Source organism: Ambystoma mexicanum, chromosome 13 (assembly GCF_040938575.1).
Source record: "Ambystoma mexicanum isolate Mex_15411 chromosome 13, UKY_AmexF1_1, whole genome shotgun sequence".
NCBI lineage: Eukaryota > Metazoa > Chordata > Amphibia > Caudata > Ambystomatidae > Ambystoma > Ambystoma mexicanum.
This window is the reverse complement of record NC_090938.1, coordinates 629,057,951-629,071,474: the sequence shown is the minus strand read 5'-3', so window position 1 is coordinate 629,071,474 and position 13,524 is coordinate 629,057,951. Positions and strand designations below refer to the sequence as shown.

At 45.0% G+C, this 13,524-nt stretch overlaps 1 protein-coding gene across 8 annotated transcripts in view; it reads right to left on the bottom strand.

The window, feature by feature from the left end:
* Nucleotides 1-10,141, bottom strand: part of SMARCE1 (SWI/SNF related BAF chromatin remodeling complex subunit E1) — a 120,040-nt gene extending 109,899 nt beyond the window's left edge. For 4 of the 8 annotated variants that reach the window (XM_069634554.1, XM_069634559.1, XM_069634558.1 and 1 more), the window contains exon 1: nt 9,996-10,133. The gene's annotated coding sequence lies outside the window, so the exon portion shown is untranslated. Of the gene's footprint in view, nt 1-9,995 lie in introns of all 8 variants that reach the window. The other 4 variants (XM_069634555.1, XM_069634557.1, XM_069634553.1 and 1 more) reach the window with 3 other exon arrangements.
* Between the last annotated feature and the right edge of the window lie 3,383 nt (nt 10,142-13,524).

The window sequence follows — 13,524 nt, the reverse complement described above, 5'->3', positions numbered from 1 at the left end:
ACGTCTGACGCTATCCCAGAGCCCCTCCTGAAGCAGTCAATTTCTCGCTTATCAACATCGTGTTCAAAGTTGCCTCCTACATTTACATATCAACAGCGTCGTACTGCATCCAACTTGTGGGGTTTTTTTCCCCTCCAGTTTCTCAATGGGATTCCTACTATGTGGATTGTTGACTATGTAGCTGTACCTACCAATATTGAAATGCACATACTAGAGTGCCATATTCTGCCTATTGTGATGTTCCGGTATATGACTGCAAACGTTAATGAACCACACTTAGCCTATAATGATGCAGTCTTAATACTCCATGTCATTTAGCTGCACCTACTCCGAGAAAGTACTGTTTCAACGCTATGAAATGATGTTCTCATTTACTCAGCCCAAACAAAATACCCCCTAGGATACGCTGACCACAGAGCCAATTATTGCATTACATAACTGAATGGCCTGTGCCTTGGCAAATCGATAGTTTGCGACACACAGTTCAATTGTGCCGTAGTACTTTATCGCCTAGGTGAATATTCATGTCAGAGCGTGCTTGGTACAGTACCTGATGCATCATCTATACATTGCTAGCACCCTCACCTATTAAACTGCCCATTATTATAGCCACTACCATCTCTGGTCATCCATTTGTTAAATAACACGTGCTGGAAGTACGGCATTCCTGCTTTTTGATTTACTGCAAAAAACATGTGTTGCTACATTTGCATTTTTTTTCGTGTGTCTAGATTCACTGCAGATTAACTTGTGTTGTACCTCTTGTACTCGTATATTCTATTTTAGCATAATTTGCCGTCTTGCACATTAGAATTGCCTAATCACAAGTATCTTATACACTGCTACCTCTGACCCAACTTGACCTATGTACGTGTTGTACCTCTTGTACTCATTGCAGAATCCATTTTCGCATTACTTGTTTATTACTGCTTTGCATATTAGTATTGCCTACTTACACGTATCTTATACCCTGCCATCTCTGACCTAGTCACCTAGCCCACTCCTGTCACAATTTCCGATATTGCCCTCAATTTCACTTGACTGTGCAACCCTAGTTATGAACCTGGCTCAGCATAAAACAGTGACTAACTTAATGCTCATCGGCCTCTTAAGCACTATTCTTCACCTGAATCCTAAAATGCCCACTTCTGCTATACCTTCCATACTTCCGAGTGGCGACTTAACCATGGCGAATACGACCCCCATCTGGAAAAAACTCCTACCTCCCTCCAACCAAATCAGACCAACATACTTCTTGTCACCTCTCTTTCCACAACCGTCATCAGTGAAGACATCACTCCTCCGTCATCTAATCTAACACCAGGCCAATGGATACAGCGTTATGCTAGCAGGCCTAAACCTAACCAACCGTGCATCACAAGTTGGAGAAATCACACACTAGGATCTAGAATCGCCACTCCTTCCTCCACAACTAGTGTAGGGACAACTCAGCCCCCCCGTCAAAACGGGCTCAGTCAACCATACGTCCAAACTCAATCATGGTCCCTCATCCCTTCCCCGTAAATGTAGCAATAAAAAATGGACTAAAGAAACACCCACCATTAAAGAAGCACTTATCAACGTTAGATCGCTAGTAGCCCACGGCACCGAAATTGCTGACATTATCACAGTCAACCAACTAGATGTCCTAGCGGTCACAGAATTACGGCTTCATAAAGCAGCCGGACCAGCCCTCTCACTAGCTGTCCCAGAAAATGTCAACATCACCAGACTAGACAGAGAAACATCTAAGGGGGGGGTAGGGGGGAGGGGGTTGGGGGATTCACATTTATCTCCAAATTAATTTGGGCCAGAGAGCGATTGAACGTCCACCTTTTTCTATCTGCAGAAATACTCTGTCAAATTACCATTATCAGCCTCACGTACTATCACTATGCACCTGGTCTAAAGACCCCAAGGCCCCATTGGGACATTTGAAGAAGACATAACCTTGCTCAATACAAAACACCAAACCTGGTTCCAAAACCATCATACATGGAGACTTTCACTTGGGCCTGAACGATCCGAACGACGCCAATGCTACCATTTTAGCCAAAACTATCTCAGACGCAGGGCTTACCCTCAGGAGCCATGGACCTACAAATACTAAAGGTCAAACCTTGGACTGGCTCGCAGATATCAATTGCACATCCTCCATAACTACTATCGAACAGTGTGCTTGGACTGATCAATATCTGATCTCATTCACTATACAAGACATGCCTCAAACCATTGCAGCCAAAACTATGGCCCCGCCAGCACCAACGAGAAACAAAAAGAATATTAGTAACTTTTTTGCCTTTTATCCAACCAATCACCAATCTAACAAACGCATCACCTGACTCGACCCGACAGTTCTGGTCGACCTTTACAATAGTACCATCAATATGGATTTTGACTCCATTGCCCCGCTTAAACTTAGTAAAGAGAAACCTAGAGCTCACTTGAACTCCTGGTTTACTCCTAATCTCAAAGCCATCCATAATAAGAAAAAAAGACATGCTGAAGCCATCTGGAAAAACAACCTGTCTGAACAGAACAAGAAAAAGCTCACTGATCTTGCAAATAGGTACAAAAAAGAAATCATCCAAACTAAAAAAAGATACTTTCAATGAAAGAATTAAAAAAATCTAACTCCTAGTACTAGGGAGCGCTTCTCCATCCTGAGAGAATTAGAATCCCCTATCACTCCCATTGATTTGTGCATCAAAAACAAAACTTGGTGCACCAACATACAAACTGCCCTTTGCAAAACAATATCCTTGCTTCAAGGAAATATTGCACCCAAAAAAAAAAACAAAAAAAAAAAACAAAAAAAAAAAAAAAAAAAAACACACGCTACACCCGCACTTGAGACACAAGAAACCATACTGCAAGAAATAGCCACCAAACAAATTAAACCTAGGAACCGGTTTCTATCTATCAATTTCAAATCTATCTCCACAATAGAGGTCAAAAAAATCATCACGTCTCTTAAACCTTCTAGATGCCTCAGGGACACCTGCCTGGCACCTATGTTATGTTAGCAGTACTTGTATAGTGCACCGTCACCAATGGAAATGGTCCCCAGGCGCTCTGGCGGATCTGTAAACAGGAAGGGTGGGTGTAGGATTAGTCAGGAGGCTGAAAAATGGCTGGATACTACCCTTATTTTTTTTTTTTTTTTTTTTTTAAACCTAGACTCAAGCATTCCAACCAACTACAGGCCAATCAGAACGGTTCCATTCCTCCTAAAAATCCTTGACAAGGCAGCTTACCTCCAGATGCAAGCATACCTGGAGATCAACAATCTACTAGGCACCTGTCAATCAGGTTTCAGACCTAGACATGGGACAAAGACTGCCCTCTTTGATCTGAAGAGCCAATTAGACGACCATAAAGACAAGGGGAAGCTTCTATCCTTCTCATCTTGGACTTATCCGACGCGTTCAACTTGGTTGATCATAAAATTCTAGGTAACCATTTAGAATCAGCTGCCCACTTCTCAAAGGAAGCAACTACTTGGATCAACTCCTTTCTCGAGAACAGATCCATGAGAGTGCAGCAGATCCAGTACCAATTACATGTGGAGTCCCTCAGGGATCCTGCGTCTCTCCAAATATGTATAATATATTTACCAAGCCACTCTTAGATATACTAGATAATCTGGTTGTCTCATACCAACTATGCTGACGACACCCAGATTCTCATCCCTATCCAAGGGGACTAGGACACAGATATAGCCATGATCAATAAAGTCTACCTAATCATACAAACCTGGATGGATGGCCACACATGGTTTGTGTCTCAATGATGAAAAGAGAGCACTCTTAATCATTGGATCAACTAACAGACAAAACAAACTCCACCCACCCCCCCAATATAAATATTTTATCATAGATGGAATGAACATTAAAGTCTCTAAGGAAGTTAAAAACTTGGGCTTTTATCTGGCCTTGTCACTTACCTTAACAAGCCAATGTGACCGCCTCTGCCACTAGCTATACCTGCAAATTGATTCACGCAGGCAAACCATTCTTGTCCACTGAAAGTTGCACTACGATTGCACGTGCATTGATCCTATCCAAGCTTGATTATTGCAATGCCCTTTATCTGGGTATGAGCAAACATAATATTGATAAATTACAAACCCTTCAAAATAATGTTTTACGATCTGCACTAGGTATCCCAAAAACTTAACACATCTCCAAGGACAGATGTGCTACCAACTGGCTAGCCATAAAAGATAGAATAGAGCTTAAATCATTAAACCTTACATACAAATGCCTTGTCAATAAGACCCCACAATACCTTATGGCTAGATTCACCAGACACCTGAGAACGCCCCATCAGAAAGGTGCATACGAACAGCCTCAGAGTGCCGACATTCAAACTTACCAAAACAGGAGGATCCAGCTTTCCAGTCATGGCGTCCCAACTTTAGAATTCCATCCCGGACTCCTTAAGAGCCTTACCATCCTTTTATTCATTTAAGAATAATGCCAAACTCTGGCTGCATTCTTGCAATTTCTGACCTCCTGCAACCACTTTACTGAAACATGTCTGCACCTGAAACTGTAAATACTGCTAAATTGTGTAGTATAGTGTATGTTATGTCTGCACCTGAAACTGTATTTGCTGCCAAACTGGGTACTATACTGTATATTATGTAATAGAATGCCACGGATGGAATTGTGCCTTGGCGCATGTTTCTGTCATAATCACTTGTAACCTGCATTGTGCCCAGATGCCTAAGGGCCCGGTCAATACGGGGCAAGATGGATTCTTGCGGGCGATACTCACTAAATTGGAGACTTTTGCTAATGGGCAGACACCATTTGTAGGCGAATTTAATCTGGTCTGGTACCCAAGAGAAGACAGGAGCACATGGGTGCTCCACAACCAGGTGGCGCCATGTGCCTGCTTGAACGAACACATGGCCCAATTGGCATTGGTAGATGGCTGGAGGGAACTGAAGCAGGGCTACACATTTTATTCCCACGCTCATAGATCCTTCTCAAGGATAGATTACTCCTAAATTTCAAGGTCACCATTGGGTAGGGTCACAGGGATAGAACTAGGAGTGATCGCCCCGTCAGACCATGCGCCCATAACAATTACCTTAAATATGGGTCCGAACGAACTAGGCCTATGGCGGTGGAAGTTCCCTAACCACATACTTAAGGATGGAATCCTATGCGAGGACATAAAGAATAAAATCTTGAATTACTTTGCACTGAACGCAACAGAGGGTGTATGCGACCTGGTGGTGTGGGACGCGTGTAAGGCAACATTGAGGGTGAGCTCATCGCTAGGTACCAGAGGGACAACAACTTGGTCTCTAACAGGGGAATTAGAAGCCAAGCGTAAACAAATAATGGCTCAAAAGACAAATAGGGCATGGAGTATGATGCAAAGGGAATATCGGCTGATTAGGGGGCAATTAGATGTTTTTCAGATTAGAGCTTCAGAGCGTTTATTGCTCTACCTCCAAAAGAGGTATTATCCCAAAGCCAATACTACGGATCATCTGTTAGCGAGGTTCATTAGGAAAAAAGAAGCGTGGAGGACAATATTTTCTACCCGACATCATTTCGGTCTTCACAGAATATTATTCATCCCGGTACACATCAGATTCCACTGAGGAGGGAGCCAAAAGGAAGACCTGTTCCGGGGCCCTCTCCCCAAGAATGGGAAGAACTTCCGGGAGACATTAAGAAGGGCAGCTATAGCTGACTTGCTATCGGGAAAGGCCACATGCCCGGGTGGCTGTCCAGCATGTTTCTACAAAAACTTTAGAGAGGCACCGATACTGCGCTTAGCCCAGCTCTTGAACCCTTTGAGGGGGAATTGGGGGCATGGTGTATCATCCAGGCCATAGAAGCCATGGTTGTGCTGCTATTAAAGCCGGGCAAGGATGTCTCTATGGGGTTCTAACTGGCCGATTGGCCATATTAACCTACGCACAAAGATCTATGGAATGGAAGTGATGGAAGGCATTGAATGGATGGAATTACCCTACCCTCAAGTTCCCTTGTGTACCCACTGTGCACAATCTGTGTACCCTGCTTTCTTGTTCCCCATGCTGCTGTTGTATATCCATATGGTCACCTCCCATCACTGTAAGCCCAGCCCCCTGTCACCGTGTGTCCCCTGCCATCCGGTTCCCATGATGTCGCTATGTATCAGAATGTATTACCCAACCCTCTTGTCACCGTGTGTGCCCACCGTGCCTGTGTGTCACTGTGTACTCTGCTTTCTTGTTCCCCATGCTGTTGCTATATATCCGTATGCTCCCTCGTGTCGCTGTATGCCCAGCCCCTTGTAACTGTGTGTCCGTGTGTTGCGGTGTTCCACGTCATCCTGTTCACATGCCTGGTCTCGGGCGCTTTAAAGATGAACCATCATATCACATCACTATGCTTACGCTCTACTATACACCATCACACAACTAGAACACAGCTATTCCCCTGATAAATTTTCGGCCTAGCTGTTCCCTTACAAACACTACGCCAGAACACCTCATCACCCTAATAAAACGCAGCTATCCCCAGACATTCCAGCCTAGTTGCTCACATAAGCGTCCTTCAGGCCGAGCGCAGCCAGAACCCAGTCTAGGTGTCCACCCACATCCAACTGATACCTTCAGCACCACACCTAACGCTAGGATGTAGCTACCATCCAGGAATTCCATCAGCTGCACACGTAACTGGTACACCCACGCACCCTATGACACTATCTCCCCTCTACTGACCACAACTGCGGTAACCGAGGGCGTTCAACCTACCAGCGCTTTGGATCATACCAACGATATATAGAGCGCGATATAAATGCCAAATAACGTAACATAACACCAACGTTCTGGCGCCATGCCTGGATAAGCTCCTCCCCAAACTGATAAATCCCAACTGGTCGGGTTCAATTAGGCATAGACAGACCTCAGATAACATTCGGTGGGTATGTCATCAGATTGAAAAAGTAAATACATCTAGAACCCCTGCACTTATACTAGTGTTTGATGCCGAGAAGGCATTCGACCAGGTCGATGGGCCACTCTTCTTCCATACCATGGAGGTTCTAGTATTCGGTTCTAAATTCCTATCAATGGTAAGAGCCAACTACCAAACTCCCTCTCCCCGCTCTTATACGCCACCCACCGGGAGCCGCTCTTGGCCAGCATTAGGGCTTACCCCGGATATTAGGGGGGGAATTCTCTTGGGGGGTGACAAGGACAGAGTTTGCTGATGAGATGATTCTCTTGATCACAGAACCAGAAATCTAATTTCCAGAGATCTCGCAGAAACTACTTCTTTGGGGCAGTGGCAGGTTTCAAAATAAATGCCCACAAGGCAGAGTTATTAAAACATGACCAGCCCCTCAGAAAAGGTTCCGTAAGCACAGGGGTATAGTACCTTATAGATGGGTGGAAACCAGCATTGGGTATTTGGGTTCCAGATTACTGGTTCTCTGGGTGCTCTTTACCGGGCACCGGATAAAAGCGGTGGGAGGCGACAGGGTGCTGAAAACTATGTGGCATGTTCCGAGTCAGGACATTAAATCCTTTGCACAGTGCAAGCAAGACTTTGGGCCAGGTGAGGGGGAGGGGGGTGGAAGAGGTATCGCTACTCAACAGAGGCACTGGCTTACAAACGCAATGGTCAGGTCAGCGGCCACCAGGGACCTCATGCCCTTAGAGCGGTTCAGAACAATTGACACGGGGACAGGTATTTGGTAGGAGCGTTATACAGGATTATAGCAGAAAGGGCAAGGAGCCAGGGATGGCACTATATGGAGCAGTGAGAAACTGAAGCAGGGCAGCCGTCGGAGTGAGAACTTTGGACTCATTTATGGGCAAACATCCCCAAGCTCACGCAGGCCATTCAGGGCCAGGAGAGGTGGGTTAAGATAATGGTTCAATGGCATCTAACCCCAGAAAAAGTACATAAATTCTACCAAACTACATCAGCGCTCTGCTAGAGGGGATGTGGTGAACTGGGATTGTGGAAGCATATCTGGTGGGAATCAGCTTTATTAAAACATGACCTGTGCAGCAATTAATAGTATTTTTGGGAGTCAGATGCTGTACAACATCGGGATGGCCATCCTGGGAATGGGCAAGGTTCTGGAAATTCTGCTCTCGAAAGCTCAAAGAAAGACATAAGTCAACCTGATAGTGGCAGCAACGCTTGCGTTGGCCCACAAATGAAAACAATAAGCTGCCCCACAGAACACAAATGGGTTAGTAAAATCAGGAACTTTGTGGCACTGCAGTGGGAGACTTAGTCGATTCAAGGGGCTCACCAAAGGTTGCTCTCAGACTGGGTCATTGTCCAGCCTCACCTGCAGCGTGACTCGCGGGCCACGTGGTGCCCAAGGAAAATTAGATTGCTGGGGCTGGTGCGAGTACTCGCTGCACTTGAGAAGGGCGCCTTCACAGGAAGCTGGGAGGAGATCAGCACTGAAATTATTAAGGGTGGGGAGTTTCTCAAACAGTGCATGGGCCTGTAGAACAGCTGGCGAGAGAGCTGGCCACTCATAGAAACTTGGGACCGAGAGCCATCTACAGAGTTTATGGACTCAGGGGGCGGGGGAAGAGGACTGGGTGCGTTGTTGGTTACATGTAGTCTTACTGTTGAACATGCCAATAAAATACATTAAAAAAAATAAATGTTAATTGTTACTGTGCTGCCCTCACCAGCCAAAATCAACGCACTGGCCCTGCAAAGACACACATTTTTGGACTCAAAAGGCACTTACAGCAGTCACTCACTCATTGCATGAGAGGATCAGAAGTGACCTTCCCATACATTTTATATCCCCCCGCAATTGTTCCAAATAGCCACAGGGAAATGTTTGTTTTACCTCTGCACCTCTTTCGCAAACCGGTATTTAGTTGAAAATGCCCGGAACCCCCTTTCTACTTTGCACAGTTGTGCATTTGGTGTAAAAAGCGCACCTCAATGTGCACAACTATGACGCCCACATGTAAATGTCTTTTGTGCACGGTTCACCACCTTTTTGCACACGTGAAGTGAACGATCCCTTCAGTTCACCAAACACGTTTTTAAAATCTTGGCACAGTGGTTTATCCCTACTGATCATTTCTCTACGTTCATTTCTGAGAGTGTGGATCCGATCGAGGTGTGAGAACGTAATTAGGTTTGGGAAAGGACACACGTGAAGGAAAAAGTACATGGGTTTTTTTCTGTAATTATTAACCCGATATTTGGTCATAGGCAGGTATTGTATTAAATAACATTAGCACCGGGGCCGAGACTGACTGGAAGCGTTAGCCCTAGAGTAGGTGCTGTGTATGCCATCATTTGGGTATTCTGTCAAACTTCGTTAGTTCCAGGGCATGTACTGCGTCTGGCTGGAATCGCTATCCCAAATGATTCCGGTACTGTGTCATTAGCCCCAGAGCAGGTATTGGGTCTGCACTCATTCCCTCCAGCAAGAGGATGCGATGGGCTTTTACCATTAGTGTTAGAGAAGGTAGTGTCTGCCGATATTCATCAGGGTGTTGTTTCTGTGCCTGCACCCATTAGACCTAGAATTGACACTGCGCCTACAGTTATTATCCACAGAAGGGTCATTAGACGAAGAAAAGTACCGAATCTACAGCCATTAGCCCTGGGCAATCATTACTTGCAGAGTAGGCACTGCAACTGGAGATAGTACACTACACTTCTGCAATCATTAGACGGCGCAGGCACTCTCAGTCCCGAACACCAGACTACGGCCTGTGTAGTAGTTGCACATTAGTTACTGCGTCTGCGAGCACTCCAGAGCCTGAACTGTACCGTAAATGAGCTTCGGAGCAACTACTGCGTCCACGACACCTACAATAACAGGCTGCCCAGTGTAATTTCAAAACTTAAACGTGCGTTTCCAGAGGTTGTAAAAGGGCTCCACTTACCAATATAACAACAAAGGCGCGAGAACGATCTAAGCTAACGGATACTAAAATAGATGCATATAACATTCAACACAAAAGCTGGATCGAATGCACTCACCTGATGCGGCCTGGAAACCGAACATTACCGTTTCGTAACAGAGAGGCCTTCTGTTGCTCTCATTATCAATTAAATCACAAATTTAAAGTCCCTATGAGGCCCGAAAGCATTGTGTGTTTTTTTTTAAGTTGCCGACCGTCTCTAATATGCCTTTAAAGCGTCATGACGTTAACGCGTATTTCTGAAATGCCGTTAAGCCGTCGTGACGTTTACACGTAGGACGTCTACGTGCTTAGGAAGACAATCATGGCGGAAGGAGGATACCATGCCGTGCACGAGCAGGTATTTCAATTTTATTGCGTATTTTTAAGGGGCTTATACATTATGGAAGTGTTTCGAAGCGCCAGGTATATTTAATTGCCGCTGGGTTTGTTTTTCCTATTTTGAATTTTGTTTGCAGTAACAGCGGATCTTGGCTGGTAAGTAGTATTTTCAGCTCCCTGCGCCCCACCCCCAAACAGAAGTGATTTATGACCGTGCAGCGAACGCCGAGCGAATTTCAGAGCAGATTTTTTATAATGAAAACAATTTAGCATTTATATAACGCCACAAACCCTCGGGTATCTGAGCGCTCCACGGTGTGTGGTTCTCATTTATCGACCTCGGAAGGATGAGTTTGGCCCTGTCGGGATTCGAACTTATTTCAGCCCATGTTTACCAGAGCTGCATGCTTGCTTCGTTTTCTGCACTGGCTCATGTGGATGTGCCCAATGAATGCCCCTTCCTTTCAGGGCAGAGGTGAGGTGTAGGTACCACAGGGTGGTCTACTATGCTGTCTCGATATGCCGGCTGTGCTCAGGACAGCCCCTGACTACTGCTAGTCTTGCCAGCAAGATAACAATTTGCCTTTAAACTAGCCATACTGTAAACAGAGCTCTACAATGGGTGGGGGCGGGTGTAGGGGGGAGGCGGTGGGCGGTCACATGATCCTTTATTTTTTGACACAACTGCATGATGAATAACACAACAAAATAATGCTGCAAAGCAAGAAACAAAGCACTCGGCACCTGCCTAGTGTGCTGAATTGGTGGAGTGCCTTTCAGTAATTGGGTATTTTTCTTGTGTCAAATCCCACCCCTAATTACAACCATATTCATGCATGGTGAAATATATAGAAAAACAAGATGACCACATGTACCACAACATTTCTAGTGTATAATGTATACTGTTTTAATGCTGTAAAAAGTTGCAAACAAAGATTACCATGTGTTGAATAACAGAATTAAAAAAAAAACAATTGAACATTGAATCGTAAATATGGAGAGGGGAGATGAAACAATTATTTACATCATTCATCAAACATGGTTACACATAACCAAGGTTAAAGAATAAAGGAAACGGATGCTGATAAGTGCAAGTGTGAATAAATGAAAAACCTAGTGCTCAGAGTAAGGGGAAAGGGCAAGAGAGGAAAAGCTCCTCTGATTTTAAAAAAGGGAAAGGATAAATGAAACAGTTTCATAGTGACAGTTCCATGTATTCTAATTTGAACAACAATCTAAACAAATCAAATAGAGGTTGGAAATCCCTCAAATATCTAGTATTAGTATACAATTTATTTCAAAATGAGTCTAAAGGTTTTTTTTTAGAAAAAATGTTTTGGCAATCTTCTCATAAGACTCATATAAGGGGAACCCCCACTGGGTTTGCCATCGCATATAGGGGAAACAGAAAACATATATGAATACTCCAGATTTAGACAGAAACAGCTTTCAATATGTTGTGTCTGCTGCCAAGTTATTTAATAAGTTCCAAAAAAGGGGAACAAATGTTCAAAGGCCGAGAATCTGGAAGCCAATCCCCCTTATCTTTTTTTAGCGTTTCGGTGTTACCACCTTCTTCGGGGCAAATTCATGATACCCTGTTTGGTTCGTGCCCCCTCGCTGCGTTCAGTAGCGCCTGTATTTTTGGTGCAAATATTTGGGTCCCTCCATTTAAAAAATTTCACCAGCCACCACTACTTCCGAGGTTGATAAATTGTGTTTCGTTGACTTGGATACTACTATCGTACTTGCTGTGTTGGGCAAAAATAGCCACGCGTTCTGTCCTTGACTCAGACTTGCTCAGGCTAGTATCGCAAGTATTTTTTGACACAACTGCATGGTGAGCCACTGGCCCCTCATGCACATGTTTGGTCAGTGCGAAGTGATAGGGTGTGGTCACGAAACAGGAAATAAACACAGCTGGGATGTGCGCTTTCCTGCATTTGGATTGTGTCCAGACTGTGTTGTTGCTTCCGGCTGTTGTCGCCAACGTCTTCTTGCCTGGTAAGGGATGCTGTTTCTTGCTTCACCTCCTGCCCCCCCCCCACACATACTACAGTTGGAGGGGGTGCCGAGAAGCGCATTTCCTGGCTCCCCCTGTGGACCCCCGAAGGTGGACACGCGAGGAGAGGAGGTGAGTGGGGACTGAAGCTCTTATTGCCAGTGTTCTACGATATCCACCTCCCCCACTGTAGATTGCTGGGCCCTTTCTGCTGTGGGAGAGCCGGATAACATTCAACACCAGTCCCCCTGCTTTGGTTGCCTTGTCGCTCCTCTGGTCATGGACCAGCTCTGGCAAGGTCCCAGGTCTGGCATCAGACGTCTGGTCAGTTCTCGGGACCTGGTCTGCCTCAGCCCTGGCCATGCTTAACCAAGCCTCCACCTAATCTTCAATATGTTCCTTTCCTAGGCCACCAATTGCGTATTTCCTGGCTCTGTTTGCTCATCCCCTTTTATTTTCTTCTGTCCCGAAAGGGACACTGTGGGTATCAATGGGCGATGAACATCACTGTGGTTGGGGGGGCGGGATGTCATCAATTTTAAGGCATTCTACATGCTTGGCGCGTTTTTGTTGTTGAAATGTTCATTGGAAAAGCTGATTTCCAAACTCAAACGCTGCTGAAACTTGTGTTCACTAGTTTGCTTTGAACGTTTATTTTTTATTTTGCCGGATCACTATACCAATACTCTGTAATTTGTGTGCCCCTTGCTTTGTGTTTTATTACCGGTTATGGTTATAAAGATGCTATGTTTGTCAAACTGGTTACTCCCAAATAATTGATTCTGTTGCGCTGACAGCAGTTATTGGGCAATTAAACAGGGTTCATGGGGGGGGGGCGACTTTTGATTTTCACTAGAGACAGAAATACCCCAACCCACTGGCCATTCCCTGGCCAAACACATTTTTATAGTACTTAATCGAAAGACTTTTTTCAATTACTCAAAATTAACAAGTTTTGCATATATAAATAACCTCTCAGCAACGGACTGTCAACCTGCTGAGCTACCCCGGTAGCGGTCTATTATAGAGCGAGTCTATGCACCCCTAGATGTACTAAAAATCACTGCATTACCAACAGTACTTTGGGTGCACCACTGCTATGGTAGTGATTTAAAGTTGAATTCATGTCTTCCGGTTTTGGGTGCCAGGCCTTCGCCTGCATGGGGCACCATATGTTGCAGGGAAGCCAGGGCCCCTCGTGTCTGGCACAGCCGAGTCTGCTTGTACTTCAGCGCTGTCGCAGAACTTCAGTAAAAGCTAAATG